The sequence below is a fragment of the Leptonychotes weddellii genome, chromosome 2 (genome assembly GCF_054177405.1).
Source record: "Leptonychotes weddellii isolate Sample4059 chromosome 2, ASM5417740v2, whole genome shotgun sequence".
NCBI lineage: Eukaryota > Metazoa > Chordata > Mammalia > Carnivora > Phocidae > Leptonychotes > Leptonychotes weddellii.
Genome location: NC_138370.1, coordinates 86,085,030 through 86,100,611, shown reverse-complemented (window position 1 = coordinate 86,100,611; position 15,582 = coordinate 86,085,030). Strand labels below are relative to the sequence as shown.

Genomic DNA, 15,582 nt, shown 5'->3' with positions numbered 1-15,582 from the left:
CCCTATTCCATAGGTTGCTGTTTCATTGTCCGATGGTTTTATTTGCTATGCAGTAGTTTTCTAGTTTGATGTAGTCCCAGTTGTTATTTTTACTTTTGTTTGCTTTGCCTTTGTTATCAAATCCAAAATATCATCACCAAGAAAGACCAGTGTCAAGGAGCTTACTCCCTATGTTTTCTTCTAGGGATTTTATATATAGTTTCACATCTTATGTTCAAGTGTTTAATCCATTTCGAGTTGATTTTTGTGTATGGTGTAAGATAAGGGTTGGGTTTCATCCTTTTGCATGAGAATACCCAGTTTTCCCAACACCATTTGAAGACACTATTTTCCCCAATGTTTCCCATTTCTGGTTCCTTTATTGAAAATTAATTGACCACATATGCACAGGTATATTTCTGGGCTGTTATGTTCTATTGAGCTATGTGTCTGTTTTTATACCAATACCATGCTGTTTTGATTACTATAGCTCTGTAATATAATTTGAAATCAGAAGTGTGATACAGGAGAGGGAGAAGCAGGCTCCCTGCTGAGCAGGGAGCCCAATGTGGGACTCGATCCCAGGACCCTGGGATCATGACCTAAGCCGAAGGCAGATGCTTAACCAACTGAGCCACCCAGGCGCCCCTTTGTTCTTCTTTCTTAAGATTACTTTGACTATTCAGGATCTTTTGTGGTTCCATACAAATCATAAGATTATTTGTTCTATTCTGTGAAAAAATGCCCTTGGAATTTTGATGGGGATTGCACTGTATCTGTAGATCACATTGGGTAGTATGGACACTTCAAGAATATTAATTCTTTCAGTCCACAACATGGAATATGTTTCCATTTACTTGTGTCTTCTATAATTTCTTTCATCACTGTCATAGTTTTCAGTGTACAGATGTTTTTTATCTCCTTGGATAAATTTATTCCTAAGTATTTTATTCTTTTTGAAGCCATTATAAATGAGATTGTTTTCTTAATTTCTCTTTCTGGTAGTTCGGAACTGGGTCACCAGATGTGTACTAGGTCCTTCCAGGGAGATACTGGCAACTTGGTTTTATTGTTTGGGCAAGCCAGAAAGAGAAGGCAGGGAAATGTCTGCCGGCTTCCCCCAGGGATTGCAGCCTACCCTAAATTCATGCTATAATTAGATGCCAGACCCTAAGGCAGCAGCTTGTAAAGTATACATTAAGACCCCTTTCAGAGAAAGACTAGAAGATGTGCATTTTTGTCTGTTCCCTCTGTGCTAAGCCCTGGGGGGAGAGCTGCAATAAGTGCTCATCCACCCATGAAGCACTGTGTCTTTGTTTGCTATAATCTTATGGGTCTCATGTATGCCAACCCTGTTGGCTTTCAGAGCTAGATGTTTTGGGGACCCAGTCTTCAGGTGGGGCCCTAGAATGTGGTCCAAACCCTTCACTCCTCAGGGAGAAGTTGAGAGTTGGGGGGGGTTTCTCCAGATTGTATGGTGCTGTGCCAGGAGTAGAGAGTTTTTAGCAAGAGTGCCTGTCAGCTTTCCTACCCATTTCAATATATTTTCTTATTTGCCCAATGTATAGGAGTCTGTCATAGAGGAATGCTCCACATGTATACATTTGGTGTATCTGCAGGAAGAGAGAAGTTCAGGAACCTCCTATGTTGCCATGTTGGTTGACTTCCCTACTGCTTTCCTTTTTACAGTATAAAATCAAAATTCTTTTAGTGATATGAGGCAAGGCAAGGGATAAGTGAAGACCAGACCAGAAATGGATGTTTCTTTGCCAGGTCTTGTTGCCTACATTAAGAAACTAACAGGTGCCAAGTGGAAGTTAGTACAAGAGCAGAATGTGATTTATAATCTAGATTTATCTTTTTGCATTTTTTAATGAGTAATTTAGAAGCTTTGTTTAAGGACTGGTGATCTTAAGCAAAACTCTAAGAAATATTGTTTCTTTCATCTGGAGACCATTAGGCTTTGCTTAGGATTGTTCAATTTCTTCCCTTATTTCTCTGAAGAGACCCTTGGACTTCATTTGCGGACCTTATTACAACATTCATTTACATTAGCATATTAAGCATTGAAGATTCGCCTGCTATCAGTTTTATTCCCTGTGTAACACGTTGTCTTTAAAGTACTATGCTTTGCTTCCCCCTTGCCTGTCACCTATAGAGCTGCTTTTGCCTCCCTTGTTTTAAAGGATACATTCTCTCCACCTCTGAAATGGGGATAAATTTATCTTACTGGTTGAGGAATACAAGGATATTTAGAACATTTTCTTATATAGCTGCAACTTCATCCAACTTTCAATTGAATCTTCTGTAGCCACTCAACTGAGATCCAGAAAGTCTTTTTTTTTTTTTTAAGATTTTATTTATTTGACAGAGAGAAACAGCGAGAGAGGGAACAGAAGCAGGGGGAGTGGGAGAGGGAGAAGCAGGCTCCCCGCCAACCAGAGAGCCCAATGCAGCACTCGATCCCAGGACCCTGGGATCATGACCTGAGCCAAAGGCAGACACTTAGTGACTGAACCACCCAGGTGCCCCCAGAAAGTCATTTCTGATCACCTCCAGCCCAGATTAGATACCCATACTCTGTATCCCATAATACCTTGTACATTTTTTTTTCATATCTGGATTTTTGGTTTTTTAAACCTTTGTTAAGACAGAATCAGTAAAAGTAGCTATAACTGGTTTTGAGAAACTAATGAGTTAGGATCCACCCAGGCCAGTTTATTTTGGCAACTTCAAGCTAAAATGGGTTCCTCAGTTTAACACTTGGTGATGATGGGAAAAGTTACTGAAAATAACATATACAGTATAATAAAGCTCCAGCAGATTTTACTGACATATCTGTCTTGTAATAGTTTCTGATAGTTTCTCATTCCTGCAGTACGGCTGTGGGAAATATTCTGGTTCACTTTCTCATCTCAACCACATGTCTTGGTGCTATTATCTCATACTGTGTCCACAAGTCCTTTTCTTATTTCAGGGCTGTTATTGCAAAGTCCTAGAATGTGTGCTTCCTCAATGTAGCCTTTAAGAATAGAGCCCTTAAAAATTAGTTTCAAAAAAAGGCTTTGTTTCTCCAGTTTGTACATCAAAATGCTGGTCATGCCTGTATGGTGCTATACAGCTCTGTCTCTTCTGATTGAAACCTTGTGTCTGTATCTGTGCTCTCTTTGGTGGCCACATCCTGCCTTCAGACCAGCATTCAGCTGGATGCCGTGGCAAAAAGAAAGATGTTTACGTGCCTTTTGACAAAGAATTCCTTCTTTCATGGGCTCTAAACTGAAGTCATATCCCCCTGGTTTATAGAAATATGATACTCTCAGTATGTAACTTTCAGCACTATACTATTAAATATGTCCCCAGAATCAGTATAACCAAATCAGCCATTACGAACGTCATGACTTCTGTTGCATGGGCCACTCAACGCCCTGCATCATAGTCATCTGCAACTGCTGAATTGTAAGCTTCCCTAAGAGAGGATTTATATCATATCTTTGTATCCCCAGAGCTTAAGCACTTAAGAGAAGCTTTATAACTTTTTTAAATAAAAGAATAAATGACCAAATGAAAAATTAAGTGCCTCATGGGTCCAGATGCTGTGAACTTCATACTGACTCTCATCTCACTTTTTTCAGAAAACAGCAACTATTTATACATATACATATTTAAAAAAAATAATAAACCAGCAACTCATTATGTGCTGTCTGGTGATTTTATATACTTTATGATGTGTTAACATACTAACCTATCTTAACAGAATCATAGAAGAAGTTTAGTGGGAAAGTATTTCATCATGCAGAAGCATGCTGGAAAAACTAGTAAGAGCAACTAAAATATAAGCACATAGTATCTCTCTGCCACTGTTCTTACTTAAGATTTTGTAAGCATTATTTTATCTGTGTCTTCTAACAACCCTTTCAAATAGGTACTACCTCATATCCTTGATTCTACGATGCCATCAGTTGTAAGAGACATATCAATTAGGAATAGTTTTTTTAAAAATGTTTTATTGTTATGTTAATCACCATACATTACATCATTAGTTTTTGATGTAGTGTTCCATGATTCATTGTTTGTGTATAACACCCAGTGCTCCATGCAGAACGTGCCCTCTTTAATACCCATCACCAGGCTAACCCATCCACCTACCCCCCTCCCCTCGAGAACCCTCAGTTTGTTTTTCAGAGTCTATCATCTCTCATGGTTCATCTCCCCCTCCGATTTCCCCCCTTTTACAGTGATTGTGTGTGTTGGAGGCATAGAGACTTCCCCTTCGATATGCATATCTATTTTATGACAGATACTAATTTTAAATGTTAAACATTCAGAACAGCCTATCTTCGTAATGCCATTAAGTACTTCAGAAATTGATGTCCAGGCCACAAGATACAGAATGCTGGCATGGTCCTGCATGCAGGTAGCTCTGTATGTTGCGTGCTGACTTCTGAGACACAGGTGTGTTGAATGTTATGGGGTGACCTGTAGAAACTGTCTGAACATTATTAAACAAAATCATGAAACTTTTCATTAAATATGGTAACCTGGGGTGCCTGGGTGGCTCAGTTGGTGGGCAACTGCCTTCTGCTCAGGTCATGATCCTGGGGTCCTGGGATTGAGTCCCACCTCGGGCTCCCCCTGCTCTGCGGGGAGCCTGCTTCTCCCTCTCCCCCTGCTGTTCCTCCTGCTTGTGCTCTCTCTCTGTCAAATAAATAAATAAAATCTTTTTTTTTTTAAGATTTTATTTATTTGATGGAGAGAGACACAGCGAGAGAGGGAACACAAGCAGGGGAAGTGGGAGAGGGAGAAGCAGGCTTCCCGCCAAGCAGAGCCCGATATGGGGCTCGATCCCAGGATCCTGGGACCATGACCTGAGCCGAAGACAGATGCTTAACGACTGAGCTACCCAGGCGCCCCATAAACAAAATCTTAAAAAAAACAAACATGGTAACCTGAACACACTCATTTATATCAGTTCCCTTCTAAAACTATACTAAAATGAAAGTAAAAAATAAGAAAGGCATAAACCAGTAATGACAAAGAGAATGAGGAAGAAGATGATAGCAGATGAAAATATAAATTAAATTTTTGAAGCTGGACAATAAATGAGCAGATTAGAGAATGCTGAAACCTACAGGCAAGAGAAACCAGTAAGAAGCAGCTGAGTGCTGCAACAGAAGTCAAGAAAGACCCAAGAAATCATAGACAGGAGACAATCCCCAATAGAAAAGTGGAGCTTTATTTTTTTAGAAAAGTTCAACTACAGAGGTTCTGGACACAAAGGCAACCAGTTCCATATGAGGGTGAGGGGAAAGGTAATGTGTCAAATCAAAAACAAAGTTTTTTTTTTTAAGATTTTATTTATTTGACAGAGAGAGACACACCAAGAGAGAGAACACAAGCAGGGGGGAGTAGGAGAGGGAGAAGCAGGCTTCCCGCTGAGCAGGGAGCCCGATGTGGGGCTCGATCCCAGGACCCGGGATCATGACCCGAGCTGAAGGCAGACGCTTAACTGAGCCACCCAGGCGCCCCAAAAACAAAGTATTAAATGACAAGTGATATACTTCATGCTAAGACTTCCAAGCCCCTTCCCTTGCTCTGCCCCTGTCATGGTGTCAGACAGGCAGATGATTGGAAGATTGTTCTTTGGAGTCTAAAAGAGCAGCTCTGCAGATCCTTACATTTGGGAGAATTACAAAGTACAGACCACCAACTGACAAGCCTCATCACACACACAGTTTCCAATTAGAATTTCAGTGCCTCATTCCTAAATATGAATGGAAAACTAGGGATCACCAATATTTGAAGAAAGCTTCCAATATGAAAGACACTCTAAAACAAACACGGGAAATAGAGGGATGATAAAAAATACAAGCATGAAACAAGCACCACGGGCTCTACAAAAGAATATTCAGTTGTTCTTTAATTCAAATTTTTAAATGTTCAGGTAAGATTTTTTTTAATGCAGTAGAAGAACTGGAAGAAAAAATTGAGTAAGTCTCCCAGAAAATTAAACAAAAAGACAGAGATGAGAATTGGAGAAATGGATACAGATGACTAACAGTAGTCTCGGAGCAAACAGAAAATCAGAGAAGAAAAAACTGTCAGAATTCCTTTCTAAGAATTGAAGAACATATGTTTCTATATTGAAAGACTCTACCAAGTGTCCAGCCCCAACCCATCATATACAAAAGACCAAGAATTTGCATTGCCTTGGCTTTCCTCTATAGCAGCAGTAGAAGCCATAAGACAGGAGAGCTACCCTCCAAATTCTGAGGGGAAATGATTTCCAACCTAGAGTTCTATATCTAGCCGAACTATGAAGTCAAATGTGAAGATGAACTAAATACATTTCAGACATGCAAGATCTAAAACAAATTTATTTCCATGTACCCCTTTTTGGGAAGCTACTGGGGATGTGTTCCACCAAAAACAAGGAAAAGACGTGGCATCCAGGAAATAAGTAAGCAGTTAAACATAGGAGAGTGGTGAAGGGAATTCCCAGGATGATGTTGAGGAGAAGTTCCAGGGGGAAAAAAAACAAAAAAGTTTTTAAGCTTCTTTATATAAGCTGGCAAGGAAAAGGCATTCTTACCAGGTTGGCACTATCTAGCTGACTTTGCTTTCTAATTGCGAATAAGTAATTAAAAAGACTAGTACATGAAGATTACATTAGCTACACTTAGAAATTATAAAAGCAAAATATTGTTTCAAGAAATGATCATATGTTCTTTCCACCTCCTCATTCCAATCCAGGACTATATTTCTCCATGAAAGCTTTATTTTAGAATTCAATGTTAGTTTTTTCTATCATTTTTGAAACTAAAGATGAGTATTTTCCAAAAGATTTTAGTAGCAGAACATTTTTCCCCTCCTTCAAATAAAATGTTGTGTGGAAAGACTATTATATAAAAAAGATACGAAAGAATCTGTTTTGATTGGGGCCTGTCCCACCTATATACCTTTCCCGACTCCTCCTGCTGTTATTTCTGGGGCACATTAGAGATTCTGTAGAGCAGTTTAAAAATTATTACTCTAGCTAAAACTACTGAACACATGACTTATTTCACTATTATTTCTCAGAATTATAACCTGAGCACCTGTGAGTTTTATGAACTCAAGAAGCAGAATATTGATGTAGCATTGCTTACATAGTGAGGTTATGTGTCTGGGTAAATGTGAAATGCCACTAAAATTCCATCTTGACAAGTGTGCACCTGTCAGTCTTGTTTTTAACAAAATGTCTTTGCCTCAGTTTCAAATAAAAGTTGGAACCTCCAATTTTTACATTCCTGGCATTTTTCAATTTGAAATTAGTGATTCATATTTCGTTTCCCTTGTAAGCATGAGCTAAGGCAAACATAGAGCATCCAAATAACACTGTATTTGGGGTGGGAAGTCCTACATCTCAAGTGTTCCTTGTAATACATCCTTTGTCCCTCTTAATGCTATCCTTTCTTTTTCCCATGTCACTCCTGTAAAAGCAACTGTTGACAGATTTATAGTTTTAAATAGCTTTCCAGATATAATCTCCTCTGGTAAATAAAACTAAAAGATGAAATTAAAGAATAAAAACATAACTTAGTGCTATGAGAATTTGAGTTTTTGTATAGTGTGGTCATTATGGGATGCCCATGACATCGGGTTTGAATCTGCCTGCATACCATGAAAATATAAAACAAGCATAGCAATAGCTTTTCTGTCTAAAAATGATTTATAATTGGCAAGTATTAAAAATACCAACTTCATTGCCTGCATACTTTCTGTGAGGAAGGGTAGTCCCTAACCAAACATTTTTTTTTAAAGATTTTATTTATTTATTTGACAGAGACATAGCGAGAGAGGGAACACAAGCAGGGGAGGAGTGGGAGAGGGAGAAGCAGGCTTCCTGCCGAGCAGGGAGCCTGATGTGGGGCTTGATCCCAGGACCCTGGGATCATGACCTGAGCCGAAGGCAGACACTTAGCGACTGAGCCACCCAGGGGTCCCCCCCTAACCAAACATTTTCAGAACTGGTTAATTTTTAATATTTATTTGTAAATATGGAAATATAATGAAGATATAACTGTAAATCTTTTTTGCTGTGTGCATCAAAGAATTTAAGTTCATGTTGCTTTCCCATTCATCTATTCCTTTTAGATTTTTCAACTAAATAATGCAGAAAACATAGCTTATGAAATTAAAAGAGGAACATAACATTTTAAAAAAATTCCACCTGTAATTTTGAAGAATTAAAACCTTGAGCAAGTGCATATCTTGGCAGACAAATTATTTTAACCTGAAACTTGATCAGGTTACATTTAGAAGTACAAGTACAATTAGAAAACCCTGAATCACAGAGATATTATTATCTTTTTATGCTCAACCTAAAAAGCAGATGCACAGGTTACTATTTCAACGCAGAGGGTGGGTTTTTATCTTGAAGACTATGAAAATAAGTTACATGTGAAAATCAGCAGAGCAGTCCATCATTTTTATCCCTTGGTCCTTCTCTAAGGACTTTTTTGTGACACCTGTGAAAAAGCAGAGTTATGTCTACATCAGTAATAGAATATACCCAAATTTAGCACAGTTGATGATATCGTTATAGTCTACTGCAGCACAATGCTGGAGAGTGACTGTAGCACTCTAGAAAAAAAAAAAAAACCATTTAGGGGCTATTTCAAGGTCAAAGCATTACTTAGATATACCTTTAAGAAAAATTATACCTTCCCAACTTGGCAAGAAAATAGTTGGGATGGCTTGAAGATAGGTGTCTTCAGCTCTTTTTTACCATCTCCTGGCTTTCCACCTGTAGAAACAGTTTAAAATATCCATCTTTTGTGGTTTTTTTAATTTAAAAAATTAAGTGAGGATCCTTTTGTTATCAAAAGTTGATGACACTAATGAATTCCTGCTGGTGGAACCCAGCAATACATGGCTCCCAGGAGGCAAGGCCACAGTGACTGAGCACTGCCTAGCTATTTCACCCCTGCATTGATTTGCAGATAGTCCTCTCACATTAGACCCTCACTTATCAGTTTCAGTTATTTTCTGGAAAATGCTCCAGAAGAGCTGGAACTTCAGGAATTAGAGACAAGTTACAACTAGAAGGGGAGCATACCCACCTGTAGAAGTTTATAAAGATACATAAACTATAAGCCTCCTAGGCCACTCACAGTGACTTCTACTTGAATTAGGTTATAAATCATTTTTGTTGGGGAAAATATGGTAGATAAATGCATAGCCACCAGTTTTTTTATTGGCTGTATGTTAAATACTAAGGTAATATATTAATAATATTAGGAATGTTTGCCACAATTTTGTTGAGTACTTACTATGTGCTAGACATAATAATAAGTACTTTACATAAGATATCTAATTTAATAGAACAACCCTCTAAGGTACAAAATTAGTATATTCATTTTACAGAAGAGAAGACTATAGCTTAAAGTAACTTTTTCAAGGTCTCACAATTAACATCTAGTGAAATCAATATTTAAACCCAATGTGACTCCAAAGCCTATGTCCTTAAATTCTAATTTCCTTGGATATCCATTGTTCCTTTAGAATGGTTTTGAATGTTTAGTAAATGGGAGTGGGATGGGGGAGGGGATGGTTGGGAGAAGACAAAGGTACTGACAATGGAAGATTTCCTTCAAAAACTTGAGGAAAATGATTTTTAACTTAGCATTATATACCAAACCAAACTTTAGAAACGTGAGGATTGAATAAAGGCATTTTATAATAGTCTAGAAGGGACTCAACATGTACTTGTTTTTTACAAAGTTATTTAAGGTTGTATGCCAGCTAAACAAAGGAATAACTCAAGAAATGGGAAGACATGGAAAGAATAATAATGGAAAGTCTTAGGATGAACACTGTGCTGCAAGGCTAGAGAGCAGGCAGTCCATGTGGAACAGGAGGAAAAATTCAGCTTGCCTCTAGAGGCTTCCAGATGAAATCTAACCCTCACTGAAGAAAAAGATCACAAAAGTTTCAACATAAATGGTGAAGAGAATTACGAGAGCCAAGTAGGAAGTCCAGAAAGGGAAATAAATGCAATGAAATTCTAAAGGAAATAGAGAACACATCCAGTGGGGGAACATCAGAAAAGCCTTCATGGAAGAAGTAACATTTTGATGAGCCTTTAAAAGATAAGCATAGTTTTATGAGGGTATAGGAGAGAATGCACTTTATGCAGAGGCAGAAACAAAGAAGTATATGTGATTCAATAGAGCCTAGGCATACTGAGAAATGGGCTGTCCAGTGTTTGGAGATAAGGCTCTAAAGGTTGATAAGGAATATTTTGTAGGGAGTCCAGAATATGCACATTCTGGAAGCCTATCATTTACCAGGTAAGCAGTAAAGAACTTGAAGATTTTTGAAGTAATAATGAGAGCTATGATTTTGGAAAATTAGTCTAGAAACAAGACGGCTAGTCAGGAAGCTACTAGAAGGTAAGAGTGGCATAAAGTAGAAAGAAGACAGTGTAAATGAAAAAAAAAGAAGACAAGAGTCAATTCAACAATTATAAAAGTTAGTAATTGATGAATAACAAGAAGTAAAAGTCAAGCATCAAAACTGACTCTTAATATTTTCAGCCTGAAGACTGGACAAATGGTATTTCTGTATCAACAAGTATAAGAATATAGTAGTTAAGGGGCGCCTGGGTGGCTCATTCGGTTAAGCCTTGGGCTCTTTATTTCAGCTCAGGTCATGATGTCAGGGTCATGAAATTGAGCTCCATGTTGGGCTCCACTGAGCGTGGAGCCTGCTTAAGATTCTCTCTCTCCCTCTCTCTCTAAAATAAATAAATAAATAAATAAATAAATAAATAAATAAATAAATAAATAAAATCTTTAAAAATATATATACACACACATATGGTAGTTAAGTTTTTATTTGTTGTAAGTAAAAGATACCAGTGAGAATTGACTTAAGCCAAAACAAAGAATATTTTCAAAATAAACTATATCTCAGGATTTAAGGAATAGGACTTTGGACTGTCAGGGACTAGAAGGACTCCACAATCCTCAACAACAGAAATTGTAACTGCCCTACAGCTGTAAATGAATCATCTACCCTCAACTTTTCTTTGTTTCTCTCAGGTCCAAAGTCCCTGGAGAAAGAATCTGTTTGGCTCATTTGGAGTCATGTGTCTGCCTCTTAACTAATAATTCTGATAGGGGAATAAGGTCATACCTTTGAAGACTAATTTCAGAGGTATTTCCCAGAGAAAAGGAAAATGTTGTGAGATAGGCCATAGATAATTGATCAGTGTATATATTCTATTCTTGAATGCACTGATTAGGCACACTTACCTTCCCATACTTCCATATGTGAAACATAATATCTTGTTGTTCTGTAAACAACTGTAAATGTACTCTGCCCTCCCCAGCTAAAGATAGCATTCAGAAGTGATACTGTGTGACCATTATTCTCTAAGTCTATAACCTCCTAGTCATTCCTGTTCTTTATATGGCTCCATCATGATTCCATCTTGCCTGTCTCCTTGCAAGATGCTATAACTTAGATCTTTTGGCTTTTGACTTGGAAGCCCAGGTACAACTCTCTTTGGTCATCCCGAATCTGGGCTCATCTGACACCAGGTGCCTCCACCATGCCACCCAGGTTTGACCCCAATAAGATCAAAGTCATATACCTGAGGTGCACCAGTGGGGAAGCTGGTGCCGCATCTGCCCTACCCCAAAATTGGCCCCCTGGGTCTGTCTCCAGAAAAGGTTGGTAATGACATCTCCAAGGCAACCAGTGATTGGAAGGATAATACTGAAATTGACCATTCAGAACAGACAGGCCCAGATTAAAGTGGTACCTTCTGCCTCTGCCCTGATTATCAAAACCCTCAAGGAACCACCAAGGACAGAACGAAGCAGAAAAACATTAAGCACAGTGGAAATATCATTTTTGATGAGATTGTCAACATTGCCTGATAGATGCAACACCAATCTTTAGCCAGAGAATTCTCTGGAACCATTAAAGAGATCTATGGGCTGCAATGTTGATAGCCACCACCCTCATGACATCAAGAGTGGTGCAGTAGAATGCCCAGCTAGTTAAGAACTACAAAGGAAAATATTTCAATAGAGGATCATTTGATGACAGCAACAACAAAAATGCTATAACTTAGGGATTAAATTGTAAATTTAACTATCACTAGTATCCTCTATATACAATAGTTAGAAAAAGGAAGAGGATAGAAGAAAAACTAATGACAAAGTATCATTTAAAAAGAGGAAAATAAAAATGAATGGAGTAAGATTTTTTTTACATACTATAGCTAATAGCTATAAGCAAGGGCAAAGTGATAAAGGCTACACTCATAATTTCTGCACCTGGCAATGGGGCCATAGTATTTATGACTTACTTTCTGCACTGACACTTCATGTTCCTATTTGCCTTTGATTAGTATTTCATCAAGTCAAAGTAGAGGTTTTTTTGTTTTGTTTTGTTTTGGGTTTTTTTGTTGTTAAAAAAAAGAAAAGAAGAGAGTAGGAAGGGAAAAATGAAGGGGAGGGAATCGGAGGGGGAGACGAACCATGAGAGACTATGGACTCTGAGAAACAAACTGAGGGTTCTAGAGGGGAGGGGGGGGATGGGTTAGTCTGGTGATGGGTATTAAAGAGGGCATGTATTCCCTCTCCCAACATGGCGGCCTCAGCAAAAAAGAAGAATAAGAAGGGGAAAACTATCTCCCTAACAGACTTCCTGGCTGAGGATGGAGGGACTAGGGGAGGAAGCACCTATGTCCCCAAACCAGTCAGCTGGGCTGATGAAACAGATAACCTGGAAGGAGATGTTTCAACCACTTGGCACAGTAATGATGACGACGTGTATAGGGCACCTCCAACTGACCATTCTATCCTGCCCACTGCTCCACGGGCTGCTCGGGAACCCAATATCGACTGGAGCCATCTTCCGAAATCACCACCCTATACTGCTTTTCTATAGAACCTGCCCTATGATGTAACAGAAGAATCCATTAAGGAATTCTTTAGAGGATTAAATATCAGTGCAGTGCGTTTACCACATGAACCCAGCAATCCAGAGAGGTTGAAAGATTTTGGTTATGCTGAGTTTGAGGACCTGGATTCTTTGCTCAGTGCCCTGAGCCTCAACAAAGAGTCTCTAGGTAACAGGAGAATTCAAGTGGACATTGCTGATCAAACACAGGATACAGACAGGGATGATCGTTCTTTTGGCCGAGATAGAAATTGGGATTCTGACAAAACAGATACAGACTGGAGGGCCCATCCTGCCACAGATAGCTTTGATGACTACCTGCCAAGGAGAGGTGATGATAGCTTTGGAGACAAGTATCGAGATCATTATGATTCAGACTGATACCATGATGGGTATCCGGACGGGTATCGTGATGGCCCACGCTGAGATATGGATCGATATGGGGGCCGGGATCGCTATGATGACCAAGGCAGCAGGGAGTATGACAGAGGCTACGATTCCAGGATAGGCAGTGGCAGAAGAGCATTTGGTAGTGGATACTGTAGGGATGATGACTACAGAGGAGGTGCGGACTGCTATGAAGACAGATATGACAGACGAGACAATCGGTCATGGAGCTCCAGAGATGATTACTCTCGGGATGACTATAGGCGTGATGATAGAGGTCCCCCCCCCCAAAAGAACCAAACTGAATCTAAAGCCTTGGAATACTCCTAAGGAAGATGATTCCTCTGCTAGCACCTCCCAGTCCAGTCGAGCAGCCTCTATCTTTGGAGGGGCAAAGCCTGTTGACACAGCTGCTAGAGAGTGAGAAGTAGAAGAGCAGCTGCAGAAGGAGCAGGAGAAGCTGCAACGCCAGCTGGATGAGCCAAAACTAGAACGACGGCCCCGGGAGAGACACCCAAGCTGGCGAAGTGAAGAGACTCAGAAACGGGGAACGGTCCAGGACAGGAAGTGAGTCATCACAGACTGGGACCTCTGCCACATCTGGCAGAAATGCACGAAGGAGAGAGAGTGAGAAGTCTCTAGAAAACGAAGCACCCAATAAAGAGGAAGACTGTCACTCGCCAACTTCTAAGCCTCCCAAATCTGAACAGCCTCTGAAGTTAATGCCAGCCCCTCCACCAAAGGAGAATGCTTGGGTGAAGTGAAGTTCTAACCCTCCTGCTCGATCTCAGAGCTCAGACACAGAGCAGCAGTCCCCTACAAGTGGTGGGGGAAAGTAGTTCCAGCTCAGCCACCTGAGGAAGGACCAGCAAGGAGAGATGAAAACAAAGTAGATGGGGTGAGTGTCCCAAAAGGCCAAAGTGGGAACTCCGGCCGTGGTCCAGGAGATGGAGGGAACAAAGACCACTAGAAGGAGTCCGATAGGAAAGATGGCAAAAAGGATCAAGACTCCCGATCTGCACCTGAGCCAAAGAAACCTGAAGAAAATCCAGCTTCCAAGTTCAGTTCTGCAAGCAAATATACTGCTCTCTCTATTAATGGCGAAGATGAGAATGAAGGAGATTACACCGAATAGACCTCTGCATCCTATGCTTTCTCCTAGTCTCTCCACCTTGGAACATTTGAGAACAAATCAAACCTCTATCCAGACAAGATAATAAAACTCACTATCTCCTGAAAAAAAAAAGGGGGGGGCACGTATTGCATGGAGCACTGGGTGTTATATGCAAACAATGAATCATGGAGCACTACATCAAAAACTAATGATGTAATGTATGGTGATTAACATAACATAATAAAATAAAATTAAAAAAAGAAAACAGAAAAAGGGAAAGGTGAGAGAAATGGAGAAATCAGACATAACTTCTAGGTTTCTGCCTTTTCAGCTGGCTAGGAAACTATGATTCAAATTTCTAGACTTCAGTTCTAAAATAAATAAGAAAAGAGATGAAAAACACAATAAAAATGAGAAATAATTGAATTATTATTATCATTATAACACATAATTTCAAGAACTACTATATTTGACTACTTAAAACTGATCCTGGTTTTTGTTTGAAAACCAGTCTGGTTATCAGTAAAGCTAGATAGATATTTTGTAGTATTGATAAAGCAGAGTCTATTGGCATGAGCCAAACCTACATTCCTAAAGAATCTGAGCTCTGGGTGGAATTGTTTGTTTAATGTTGTGATAATCATCAATTAGTCCTAACCAGTGGTCATGGTAGTACAAGATGTTCTGCCTCGACCACAATGCTCTAAAACTGGAACTCAATCACAAGAAAAAATTTGGCAGAAATTCAAACACTTGGAAGCTAAAGACCACTCTGCTCAAGAATGTTTGGGTCAACCAAGAAATCAAAGAAGAACTTAAACAATTCATGGAAATCAATGAGAACGAAAACACATCGGTCCAAAACCTATGGGATACTGCAAAGGCGGTCCTAAGGGGGAAATACATAGCCATCCAAGCCTCCCTCAAAAAAATAGAAAAATCCCGAATTCACCAACTAACTCTACACCTTAAAGAACTAGAGAAAAAGCAACAAACGACGCCTAAGCCATGCATTAGAAGAGAAATAATTAAAATTAGAGCAGAAATCAATGAATTAGAAACCAGAAACACAGTAGATCAGATCAACGAAACTAGAAGTTGGTTCTTTGAAAGAATTAATAAGATTGATAAACCACTGGCCAGAC

At 39.3% G+C, this 15,582-nt stretch overlaps 1 protein-coding gene and 1 pseudogene across 2 annotated transcripts in view; both read left to right on the top strand.

The window, feature by feature from the left end:
• AFG2A (AAA ATPase AFG2A) overlaps positions 1 to 15,582 on the top strand; it is a 334,925-nt gene that overhangs the window by 281,557 nt on the left and 37,786 nt on the right. The window lies entirely within an intron of this gene.
• Positions 12,576 to 15,505, top strand: LOC102747693 (eukaryotic translation initiation factor 4B pseudogene; annotated as a pseudogene).